Source organism: Bos javanicus, chromosome 1 (genome assembly GCF_032452875.1).
Source record: "Bos javanicus breed banteng chromosome 1, ARS-OSU_banteng_1.0, whole genome shotgun sequence".
Lineage (NCBI taxonomy): Eukaryota > Metazoa > Chordata > Mammalia > Artiodactyla > Bovidae > Bos > Bos javanicus.
The window spans coordinates 148,267,315-148,279,435 of record NC_083868.1 but is presented as its reverse complement, the minus strand read 5'-3'; positions in this window follow the sequence as shown (position 1 = coordinate 148,279,435).

Below are 12,121 nucleotides of genomic sequence, written 5' to 3'. Positions count from 1 at the left end.
AGACTGGTTCCAATTGGGAAAAGAGTATGTCAAGGCTCTATATTGTTACCCTTTGTATTTAATTTCTATGCAGAGTACATCATGAGAAATCCTGGGCTGGATGAAGCACAAGCTGGAATCAAGGATGTCGGGAGAAATATCAATAACCTTCGATATGCAGATGACACCATCATTATGGCAGAAAGTGAAGAAGAAAGAGCCTCTTGATGAAAGTGAAAGAGGAGAGTGAAAAAGTTGGCTTAAAGTTCAACATTAAGAAAATTAAGATCACAGCATCCGGTCCCATCACTTCATGGCAAATAGATGGAGAAACAGTGGAAACAGTGGTGGTTTAGTCACTAAGTCGTGTCAGACTCTTGGGATCCCATGGACTGTAGCCTGCCAGGTTCCTCTGTCCATGGGATTTTCCAGGCAAGGATACTGGAGTGGGTTGCCATTTCCTTCTCCAGGGGATCTTCCCCACCCAGGAATTGAACCCGAGTCTCCTGTATTACAGGCAGATGATTTACCAAGTGAGCTATGAGGGAAGTCCCACTGCAGAAACAGTGGCACACTTTATTTTCTTGGGCTCCAAAATCACTGCAGATGGTGACTGCAGCCATGAAATTAAAAGACGCTTACTCCTTGGAAGAAAAGTTATGACCAACCTAGACAGAATATTAAAAAGCAGAGACATTACTTTGCCAACAAAGGTCCTTCTACTCAAGGCTATGGTTTTTCCGGTAGTCATGTATGGATGTGAGAGTTCGACTATAAAGAAAGCCGGGCGCAGAAGAACTGATGCTTTTGAACTGTGGTGTTGGAGAAGACTCTTGAGAGTCCCTTGCACTGCAAGGAGATCCAACCAGTCCATCCTAAAGGAGATCAGTCCTGAATATTCATTGGTAGGACTGATGTTGAAGCTGAAACTCCAATACTTTGGCCACTTGATGCGACGAACTGACTCATTTGAAAAGACCCTGATGCTGGGAAAGATTGAGGGCAGGAGGACAAGGGGACACCAGAGGATGAGATGGTTGGATGGCATCACTGACTCAATGGATGTGAATTTGAGTAAACTCTGGGAGTTGGTGATGGACAGGGAGGCCTGGCGTGCTGCAGTCCACGGGGTGGCAGAGTCGGACATGACTGAGAGACTGAACTGAACAGGTAGAAAGGCCAGAAATCCCCAAGTGGTAAGAGGAAACAAATTGCAAGTGGCAAGCGTTCTTTTTCCTTTACAGAAAATAAGAGGCATCTTTTAATTCTGTGCTGAGGACACCTGGTTCTCCCTTGAGGTAACCAACGTGTTTTTCTTATGGAAATGTTTTTCTTTTTTTTTTGGAAATGTTTTTCTTAAGCTGTGTGAATAAAACTATGTATTTGCTTTGGAATTTACCTTTCTTCAAATGGTGCCGCCTTAGGCCAGTACTGGAGGGGGTTGGGGCAGGGGGGGGCGAGGGGGGGCAGGGGGGCCGGGGGGATGACGCACCTCTTGCCATGCTATCTCAAAAGCGCATACTGTGGGGTAGCGGCCTGGTGAAACTCCCGCAGCCTTGAGGCATCTGTCATATCTGATTAATAGCTTGCTAAGAGACAAAACACCTTGTGAAAAACTAGCAAGACAGCACTCTTTCTGTCCCCTTCTGAGTCTATGTCAAAAGCTTGCACCATCTCTATTATACTTTAATAAGACTTTGCGACATAAGAAGCTCCAGGTATCAAGCCTCCTCTCTGACCTGAATTCATATCCTCTCCTGGGGAGGTCAGGAATCCAGGCATAACACATGGCTCACAGCAGCAACCTTTCAGAAGGGTCACCATCCCTGCCCCCACCTTCAGACCTGTGGCTTAGAGATTTAGCACAAGAAAGGGGAAAAGATAGGACATAAAAACCAAGAGGCCCAAAGTTCCTCCAAAAGGATGGGATTTCTTTGAACCAGAGTGTGGGGGCTTCCCAGGTGGCTCTAGTGGTAAAGAACCGGCCTGCCAAAGCAGGAGACATTAGAGTCTCGGGTTGGATCCATGAGTAGGGAAGATTCCCTGGAGGAGGGCATGGCAACACACTTTAGTATTCTAGCCTGGAGCATCCTGTGGATGGTGGTTAACAAAAAAGACCTAAATGCAGGGACACATTGCATTCATGAGTTGACAGACTCAGGTAAAATGTCAAGTTTCCTCATATTGCTGTATGATTTAATGGAATTTAAATCAAAATCTCAGAAAGTTTTTTTTTATACATACAGACTAACATTTGAAAATTTATGTGCAATTGCAAAAGAACTGCTGCTGCTGCTAAGTTGCTTCAGTCGTGTCCGACTCTGTGTGACCCCATAGACGGTAGCCCACCAGGCTCCCCCGTCCCTGGGATTCTCCAGGCAAGAACACTGGAGTGGGTTGCCATTTGCTTCTCCAATGTGTGAAAGTGAAGTCTGTCAGTCGTGTCTGACTCTTAGCGACCTCATGGAGTGCAGCCCACCAGGCTCCTCTGCCCATGAGATTTTCCAGGCAAGAAAACTGGAGTGGGGTGCCATTGCCTTCTACGGCAAAAGAACTTAAATAGCCAAAATATTTTTGGAAAAGAGATATAGTCAAGAATTATTATGATGCTAGAATAATCTTGACGTGGTACACAATCAAGAGAGAGGCACACCTCTGTAAAATATCAATTGCCTATAATTTTGTGGTCAATTTTATTTTAAAAAGTCTTTTTAACAAACGGAGTTGAAAAAATTGGACATTTAGGATATCTACCATAGATAAATGAAATTTTATTGTTACATGAAAACCCATGCACAGATGTTTATAGCAGCTCTGTTAATAATTTCCAAAAGCTAGAAGTAACTTAGATGTTGAACATAGTCCTGTTACAGCCTGGCTAATGGCTGAGAGCTCAGAATTCAAAAAAGCAGGGGCCACTATGATATCAGAAGGGGACGACAGAGGATGAGATGGTTGGATGGCATCACGGACTCAATGGACATGAGTTTGAGCAGACTGCGGGAGATGGTGAAGGACAGAGAAGCCTGGCGTGCTGCAGTTCATGGAGTCACAAAGAGTCGGACAGGACTGAGTGACTGAACAACAACAGCTATGATATCAAAAACTGGGTCTATTCATGAGGAAAGGGAGGAGAAGATTAGGAAGAGGGGTGGGAGGGTGATGAAACCTAAACCATTACTTTTATTTCTGAACACTTAATGATATCATTTTTATATTCACTTAAAATGTACATAAATGGCTTCATACTGTCCAACTCTTAACTGTACTACTGTACTTTCTGTCCAAGGCCCATTTTCTTTCTTCTTTGAGTAAAAAAGCAAAAAAAGTGAAAGCTGTGCTAAAAAGCAATTAGGAAGAGACTGGTAGCTTTGACTAAATCATTTGCATCAGTAAGTTTGCTAGAGAAAGTTAAGGATAAGAGCCCTTTTTGGTTCAGAACAGACCACAAAAAGTACCCTTCAAAAGAGCCTGAATTAACTTAGATTAAAGTCAATCTGTGGAGCAATTTATGCTGTGCATGTGTGTGTTAAGTGGCTTCAGTAATGTCCAACTCTGTGACCCTATGGACTATAGCCTGCCAGGCTCCTTTGTCCATGGGATTCTCCAGGCAAGAATCCTGGAATGAGTTGCCATGCCCTTCTCCAGGGAATCTTCCTGTCCCAGGGATCAAACCCATGTCGTTTATGTGTCCTGCTGGTTCTTGAACACAAGTGCCACCTGGGAAGCAGTTACTTTTTCACATGTCTTCCATCTGCACAGTAGCAAAAAAAAGCTATTAACTTGTAGGTTGGTTATAATCAATAATCAAATGACAGTCTCTTTTTTATTCGGTATTAGCTAGTCTACCTCAATGGTGAAAATACCAACCTAGGAAGCTTGACCAGGAGATCCAAAGGTCTGTCCAGATAATAGACTCCTGAATGTTCCTGCTTCCTCTTCCCAACGTGTTCCATGCCAGCCCTGCCCACTGACCAGGTCCCCAGGGACTGGAGTCAGTCACCTGGAGCCCTCTCCTTGCACCCCACCCCCCTAAGCTCGGTGAGACTGTAGACTCCTCAAGCAGAATCACACCCTGGATTAAGTCATAATAAGATGATCCACTTAAATTCAGTGGTTTTAGACTTAAATTGAAGAAAGTAGGGGAAACCACTTAGCTCAGATGGTAAAGCGTCTGCCTACCATGTGGGAGACCTGGGTTCAATCCCTGAGTCAAGAAGATCCTCTGGAGAAGGAAATGGCAACCCACTCCAGTATTCTTGCCTGGAATATCCCATGGATGGAGGAGCCTGGTAGGCTACAGTTCATGGGGTCACAGAGAGTTGGACAGGACTGAGTGACTTCACTTTACTTTTACTTACTTAGGGAAAACCACTAGACCATTCAGGTATGACCTAAATCAAATCCCTTATGATTATACAGTGCAAGTGAGAAATAGATTTAAGGGACTCGATCTGACAGATAGAGTGCCTGATGAACTATGGACAGAGTTTCGTGACATTATACAGGAGACAGGGAGCAAGACCATCCCCATGGAAAAGAAATGCAAAAAAGCAAAATGGCTGTCTGTAAAGGCCTTACAAATAGCTGTGAAAAGTAGTGAAGCAAAAAGCAAAGGAGAAAAGGAAAGATATAAGCATCTGAATGCAGAGTTCCAAAGAATAGCAAGGAGAGATAAGAAACCCTCCTCAGATGTACAAGCTGGTTTTAGAAACGGCAGAGGAACCAGAGATCAAATTACCAACATCCTCTGGATCATCGAAAAAGCAAGAGAGTTCCAGAAAAAATCTATTTCTGCTTTATTGACTAAAGCAAAGCCTTTGATTGTGTAGATCAAAGTAAACTGTGGAAAATTCTGAAAGAGATGCGAATACCAGACCACCTTACCTGCCTCTTGAGAAACCTGTATGCAAGTCAGGAAGCAACAGTTAGAACAACAGACTGGTTCCAAATAGGAAAAGGAGTATGTCAAGGCTGTATATTGTCATCCTGCTTATTTCACTTATATTCAGCGTACATCATGAGAAATGCTGGGCTGGATGAAGCTCAAGCTGGAATCAAGTTTGCCAGGAGAAATACCAATAATCTCAGACATCCAGATGACACCACGCTTATGGCAGAAAGTGAAGAAGAACTAAAGAGCCTTTTGATGAAAGTGAAAGAGGAGAGTGAAAAAGTTGGCTTAAAGCTCAACATTCAGAAAATGAAGATCATGGCCTCTGGTCCCATCACTTCATGGGAAATAGATGGGGAAACAATGGAAACAGTGTCAGGCTTTATTATTTTGGGCTCCAAAATCACTGCAGATGATGATTGTAGCCATGAAATTATAAGACGCTTACTCCTTGGAAGAAAAGTTATGACCAACCTAGATAGCATATTGTAAAGCAGAGACATTACTTTGCCAACAAAGGTCCGTCTAGTCAAGGCTATGGTTTTCCCAGTGGTCATGAATGGATGTGAGAGTTGGACCGTGAAGAAAGCTGAGTGCCGAAGAATTGATGCTTTTAAACTGTGGTGTTGGAGAAGACTCTTGAGAGTCCCTTGGACTTCAAGGAGATCCAACCTGTCCATCCTAAAGGAGATCAGTCTTGGGTGTTCACTGGAAGGACTGATGCTGAAGCTCAAACTCCAATACTTTGGCCACCTCATGTGAAGAGCTGACTCATTCAAAAAGACTCTGATGCTGGGAGGGATTGAGGGCAGGAGGAGAAGGGGATGAGAGAGGATGAGATGGCTGGATGGCATCACCGACTTGATGGACATGAGTTTGAGCAAGCTCCGGGAGTTGGTGATGTACAGGGAAGCCTGGCATGCTGGAATTCATGGGCTGGCAAAGAGTCGGACATGACTGAGCGACTGAACTGAACTGAACTGAACTGAAAATGATCCACTATAGCTTTCCCTACACAACAGAAGACTTCTCCCCTGTCAAAAGGCAAGTAAATCTTGCACTCACCTGAGAATAGACTCTGTACTTAAATTTCCATGTACTCTAAGCCTTAGTGAGGCAAGATAAAGTGTTAACAGGAGGCTGCCTTAGCAAACCCAGAGAGTATTCATTCTTCCTTCTGGAAAAAGCCCAAACACAGCAAGGAACAGCCAGTTAAGAAAGAAGAGTAGTCATGCAGGAGTCATCAGCCCAAGGTCCAAGAGGCAGACAGGGACAACGTTCAGCTGACACAGGGAACTCCACAGCTGCCCTCAAGTGTTGGGATGGCTGGAGAGTCTCATGACATGCTAAGGAGTGGACTCCTGAGCTCCTAGTGAGCCAAGTCTTAGAAGTGGTAGAACTTTCCAGGAGGACCAGACAGGGAAACAGGGAAGAAGCTGAGTGTAACTTGTAAACACGTCTACTGATCCCTAGGATGACTCTTAATCTTTCTAAAAGAATCCGTTCAATGGGTGTGGTTCCCCTCCTGGCCCCTTGAAAGTGAAAGTGAAAGTAAGCTCAGTCATGTCCAACTCTGTGACCCAGTGACTGCATCCCGCCAGGCTCTTCTGTCCATGGAATTCTCCAGGCAAGAATACTGGAGTGGCTTGCTATTTCCTTCTCCAGGGGATCTTCCCTATCCAGGAATTGAACCCTGGTCTCCTGCACTGCAGGCAGATGATTTACCAAGTGAGCTATGAGGGAAGTCCCACTGCAGAAACAGTGGCACACTTTATTTTCTTGGGCTCCAAAATCACTGCAGATGGTGACTGCAGCCATGAAATTAAAAGACGCTTACTCCTTGGAAGAAAAGTTATGACCAACCTAGACAGAATATTAAAAAGCAGAGACATTACTTTGCCAACAAAGGTCCTTCTACTCAAGGCTATGGTTTTTCCGGTAGTCATGTATGGATGTGAGAGTTCGACTATAAAGAAAGCCGGGCGCAGAAGAACTGATGCTTTTGAACTGTGGTGTTGGAGAAGACTCTTGAGAGTCCCTTGCACTGCAAGGAGATCCAACCAGTCCATCCTAAAGGAGATCAGTCCTGAATATTCATTGGTAGGACTGATGTTGAAGCTGAAACTCCAATACTTTGGCCACTTGATGCGACGAACTGACTCATTTGAAAAGACCCTGATGCTGGGAAAGATTGAGGGCAGGAGGACAAGGGGACACCAGAGGATGAGATGGTTGGATGGCATCACCGACTCAATGGACGTGAGTTTGAGTAAACTCTGGGAGTTGGTGATGGACAGGGAGGCCTGGCGTGCTGCAGTCCACGGGGTGGCAGAGTCGGACATGACTGAGAGACTGAACTGAAAAGGTAGAAAGGCCAGAAGTGCCCAGGTGGTAAGAGTAAACAAACTGCAAGTGGCAGGCATTTTTTTCTTCTCTACAGAAAATAAGAGGCATCTTTTAATTCTGTGCTGAGGACACCTGGTTCTCCCTTGAGGTAACCAACGTGTTTTTCTTATGGAAATGTTTTTCTTAAGCTGTGTGAATAAAACGATGTATTTGCCTCGGAATGAATTTGCCTTTTCCTCAAAAGGTGCCGCCTGTTGCCAGTGCGGGGGAGCAAGGGGGCGGGGATGACGTACCTCCTGCCATGCTATCTCAAAAGCGCATACTGTGGGGTAGGGGCCTGGTGAAACTCCTGCAGCCTTGAGGCATCTGTCATATCTGATTAATAGCTTGCTAAGAGACAAAACACCTTGTGAAAAACTAGCAAGACAGCACTCTTTCTGTCCCCTTCTGAGTCTATGTCAAAAGCTTGCACCATCTCTATTATACTTTAATAAGACTTTGCGACATAAGAAGCTCCAGGTATCAAGCCTCCTCTCTGACCTGAATTCATATCCTCTCCTGGGGAGGTCAGGAATCCAGGCATAACACATGGCTCGCAGCAGCAACCTTTCAGAAGGGTCACCATCCCTGCCCCCACCTTCAGACCTGTGGCTTAGAGATTTAGCACAAGAAAGGGGAAAAGATAGGACATAAAAACCAAGAGGCCCAAAGTTCCTCCAAAAGGATGGGATTTCTTTGAACCAGAGTGTGGGGGCTTCCCAGGTGGCTCTAGTGGTAAAGAACCGGCCTGCCAAAGCAGGAGACATTAGAGTCTCGGGTTGGATCCATGAGTAGGGAAGGTCCCCTGGAGGAGGGCATGGCAACCCACTTTAGTATTCTAGCCTGGAGCATCCCGTGGATGGTGTTAAAATAAAAACACCTAAATGGAGGGACACATTGCTTTCAAGAGTTGACAGACTCGCGTAAAATGTCAGTTGTTCTCATATTGCTGTATGATTTAATGCAATTTCAATCAAAATCTCAGTAAGTTCTTTTTGTACATACAAACATTCAAAAATTTATGTGCAATTGCAAGAGAACAAGAATAGCAAAAATATTTTTGGAAAAGAGAAATACTCAAGAATTATTATGATGCTAGAATAATCTTGACGTGGTACACAATCAAGAGAGAGGCACACCTCTGTAAAATATCAATTGCCCATAATTTTGTGGTCAATTTTATTTTAAAAAGTCTTAACAAACGGAGTTGAAAAAATTGGACATTAGGACATCTACCATAGATAAATGAAATTTTATTGTTACATGAAAACCCATGCACAGATGTTTATAGCAGCTCTGTTAATAATTTCCAAAAGCTAGATGTAACTTAGATGTTGAACATAGTCCTGTTACAGCCTGGCTAATGGCTGAGAGCTCAGAATTCAAAAAAGCAGGGGCCACTATGATATCAGAAGGGGACGACAGAGGATGAGATGGTTGGATGGCATCACGGACTCAATGGACATGAGTTTGAGCAGACTGCGGGAGATGGTGAAGGACAGAGAAGCCTGGCGTGCTGCAGTTCATGGAGTCACAAAGAGTCGGACAGGACTGAGTGACTGAACAACAACAGCTATGATATCAAAAACTGGGTCTATTCATGAGGAAAGGGAGGAGAAGATTAGGAAGAGGGGTGGGAGGGTGATGAAACCTAAACCATTACTTTTATTTCTGAACACTTAATGATATCATTTTTATATTCACTTAAAATGTACATAAATGGCTTCATACTGTCCAACTCTTAACTGTACTACTGTACTTTCTGTCCAAGGCCCATTTTCTTTCTTCTTTGAGTAAAAAAGCAAAAAAAGTGAAAGCTGTGCTAAAAAGCAATTAGGAAGAGACTGGTAGCTTTGACTAAATCATTTGCATCAGTAAGTTTGCTAGAGAAAGTTAAGGATAAGAGCCCTTTTTGGTTCAGAACAGACCACAAAAGGTACCCTTCACAAGAGCCTGAATTAACTTGGATCAAGGTCAATCTGTGGAGCAATTTATGCTGTGCATGTGTGTGTTAAGTGGCTTCAGTAATGTCCAACTCTGTGTGACCCTATGGACTATAGCCTGCCAGGCTCCTTTGTCCATGGGATTCTCCAGGCAAGAATATTGGAGTGGGTTGCCATTTCCTTCTCCAGGGGATCTTCCCCACCCAGGAATCGAACCCAGGTCTCCCCCATTGCAGGCAGACGCAGGCAGAGGCTTTAACGAAGCCCAGGAACCCACCTGGCCCCTACTTCAATGTAAACATTACAGTAGTTCAACCCAAAGGAATATGAGTTTGTTTTGTCCAGAACATGGAGCACACTGAAAGGTAGTTATCGGATTACAGAGATCTCTACTAGCCATGCTAAGGGCTTGGACTTCTCTTCAGGATTTTTGGGAGGGGCAGTGAGCTTGCTCAGAAAGCAAAAGACTCAGGAAGGGCAGGGGTTCCCTTAGGAGGGTTTACAGTTGTCTAGAAATGACAGCTGAAGGCCTGGGTGTAGAGCTGGGATGGAGGAGAAGGCTGGAAAGAAACTCAATCGGACAACTCTTCAGTTCAGTTCAGTCACTCAGTCGTGTCCAGCTCTTTGCGACCCCGTGAATCTCAGCATGCCAGGCCTCCCTGTCTATCACCAACTCCCAGAGTTCACTCAGACTCATGTCCATTGAGTCAGTGATGCCATCCAGCCATCTCATCCTCTGTCGTCCCCTTCTCCTCCTGCCCCCAATCCTTCCCAGCATCAGAGTCTTTTCTAATGAGTCAACTCTTTGCATGAGGTGGCCAAAGTACTGGAGTTTCAGCTTTAGCATCATTCCTTCCAAAGAAATCCCAGGGCTGATCTCCTTCAGAATGGACTCGTTGGATCTCCTTGCAGTCCAAGGAACTCTCAAGAGTCTTCTCCAACACCACAGTTCAAAAGCATCAATTCTTCGGCGCTCAGCCTTCTTCACAGTCCAACTCTCACATCCATACATGACCACAGGAAAAACCATAGCCTTGACCAGATGGACTTTTGTTGGCAAAGGGTCTCTGCTTTTGAATATGCTATCTAGGTTGGTCATAACTTTCCTTCCAAGGAGTAAGCATCTTTTAATTTCATGGCTGCAGTCACCATCAGCGGTGATTTTGGAGCCCAGAAAAATAAAGTCTGACACTTTGCACTGTTTTCCCATCTATTTCCCATGAAGTGATGGGACCAGATGCCATGATCTTCGTTTTCTGAATGTTGAGCTTTAAGCCAACTTTTTCACTCTCCTCTTTCACTTTCATCAAGAAGCTCTTTAGTTCCACTTTGCTTTCTGCCATAAGGGTGGTGTCATCTGCATATCTGAGGTTATTGATATTTCTCTCGGCAATCTTGATTCCAGCTTGTGTTTCTTCCAGTCCAGCGTTTCTCATGATGTACTCTGCATAGAAGTTAAATAAGCAGGGTGACAATATACAGCCTTGACGTACTCCTTTAGGACCTGCTAAATGACAATAAGTGGGCAGGCAAGGTGACCTCCAGGTGCCTGGTGAGTGGATGAGGTTATCAGTGACCAAGATGCCTCGGGGAAAGGATGAGTCTTTGGAAATATGTGTTTTTGATGGGGGAATTCAGGGGAGGAAGGGGGAAATCTGGAGAGGACAGAGAAGTAAGAAAACAAAATGTGTGCCTGGAACTCTGGGGATTTTCTAGGCAGTTGACAGATTGTGGTGGGGGGTGGGGTGGTGTGCTAATGAACTGGTGGTGGTGCAGGCGCCACTAGCCTGTGTAAGAGGCGGGCAGGGGAGAGGGAAGGTCTGGGAAGGACTCCTGAGGAACTAACCCTGTGATGGGCACAGAGCAAGTCAAGGGCCTCTTGAGATGGAAACCTCTGAGCTAAGATGGGAAAGAGAAGAAAGAGCCAGATGTGCAAAAAGCAGGTGGACAGATAGATAGCACCAAGGACCTGGGCAGTGTGTGGTGGGACCTCAGGGTGCAAGACAGCTGGCTGGGTGGAGACACGGTGGAGGCCAGGGAAGCTGGGCAGGAGCGGCAGGGGGCCTGTAGATGAGGCCAGAGCCAGGTGGGCCCAGATCTTGCCAGAAGCACTGCAGTCTGGGCTCCAATCAGACTCACCTTGGGGCTTTAGTAGAGGCAGGAGCTCTGTGCACACAACTCTGGTGCCAAAGAAGTTTGTTTTCATAGTCACCTCTGCTTGAATAGGAAATGGTGTGGTGTCAGCAGCTGATATCCAGTGGGTGGAAATCCCACTGCCTCAGAACAGAAGATAGAGGAAAGAATGAAAAGAAACAAAGACAGCCTAAGAGACCTCTGAGACAACATTAAACACATCAACATTCGCATTATAGGGGTCCCAGAAGGAGAAGAGAGAGAGAAAGGACCTGAGAAAATATTTGAAGAGCTAATAGCTGAAAACTTCCTGAACAAGAGAAAGCAAATAGTCAACCAAACCTAGGAAGCGTAGTGTCCCAGGAAGGAGGAAACCCTGAGACGCGTAGTAATCAAACCAACAAAAATTCAAGAGAGGATAAAATATTAAAGCAGCAAGAGAAAAATGACAAAAACCATACAAGGGAACTCCCATCAGGCTATCAACTGATTTCTTAACAGAAACTCTACAAGCCAGAAGGGAATGGCATGATATATTTAAAGAGATGAAAGGGAAGAACTTACAACCAAGAATACTCTACTCAGCAAGACTCTCCTTCACATTTGATGGAAAAATCAAAAGCTTTCCAGACAAGCAAAAGTTAAGAGAATTCAGCACCACCAAACCAGCTTTACAACAAATGCTAAAGGAACTTCTCTAGCCAGGAAACAAGAGAAGGATAAGACCTACCTACTGAAAATAAACCAAAAACAATTAAGCAAATGGTAATAGGAACACCCCAAAAAG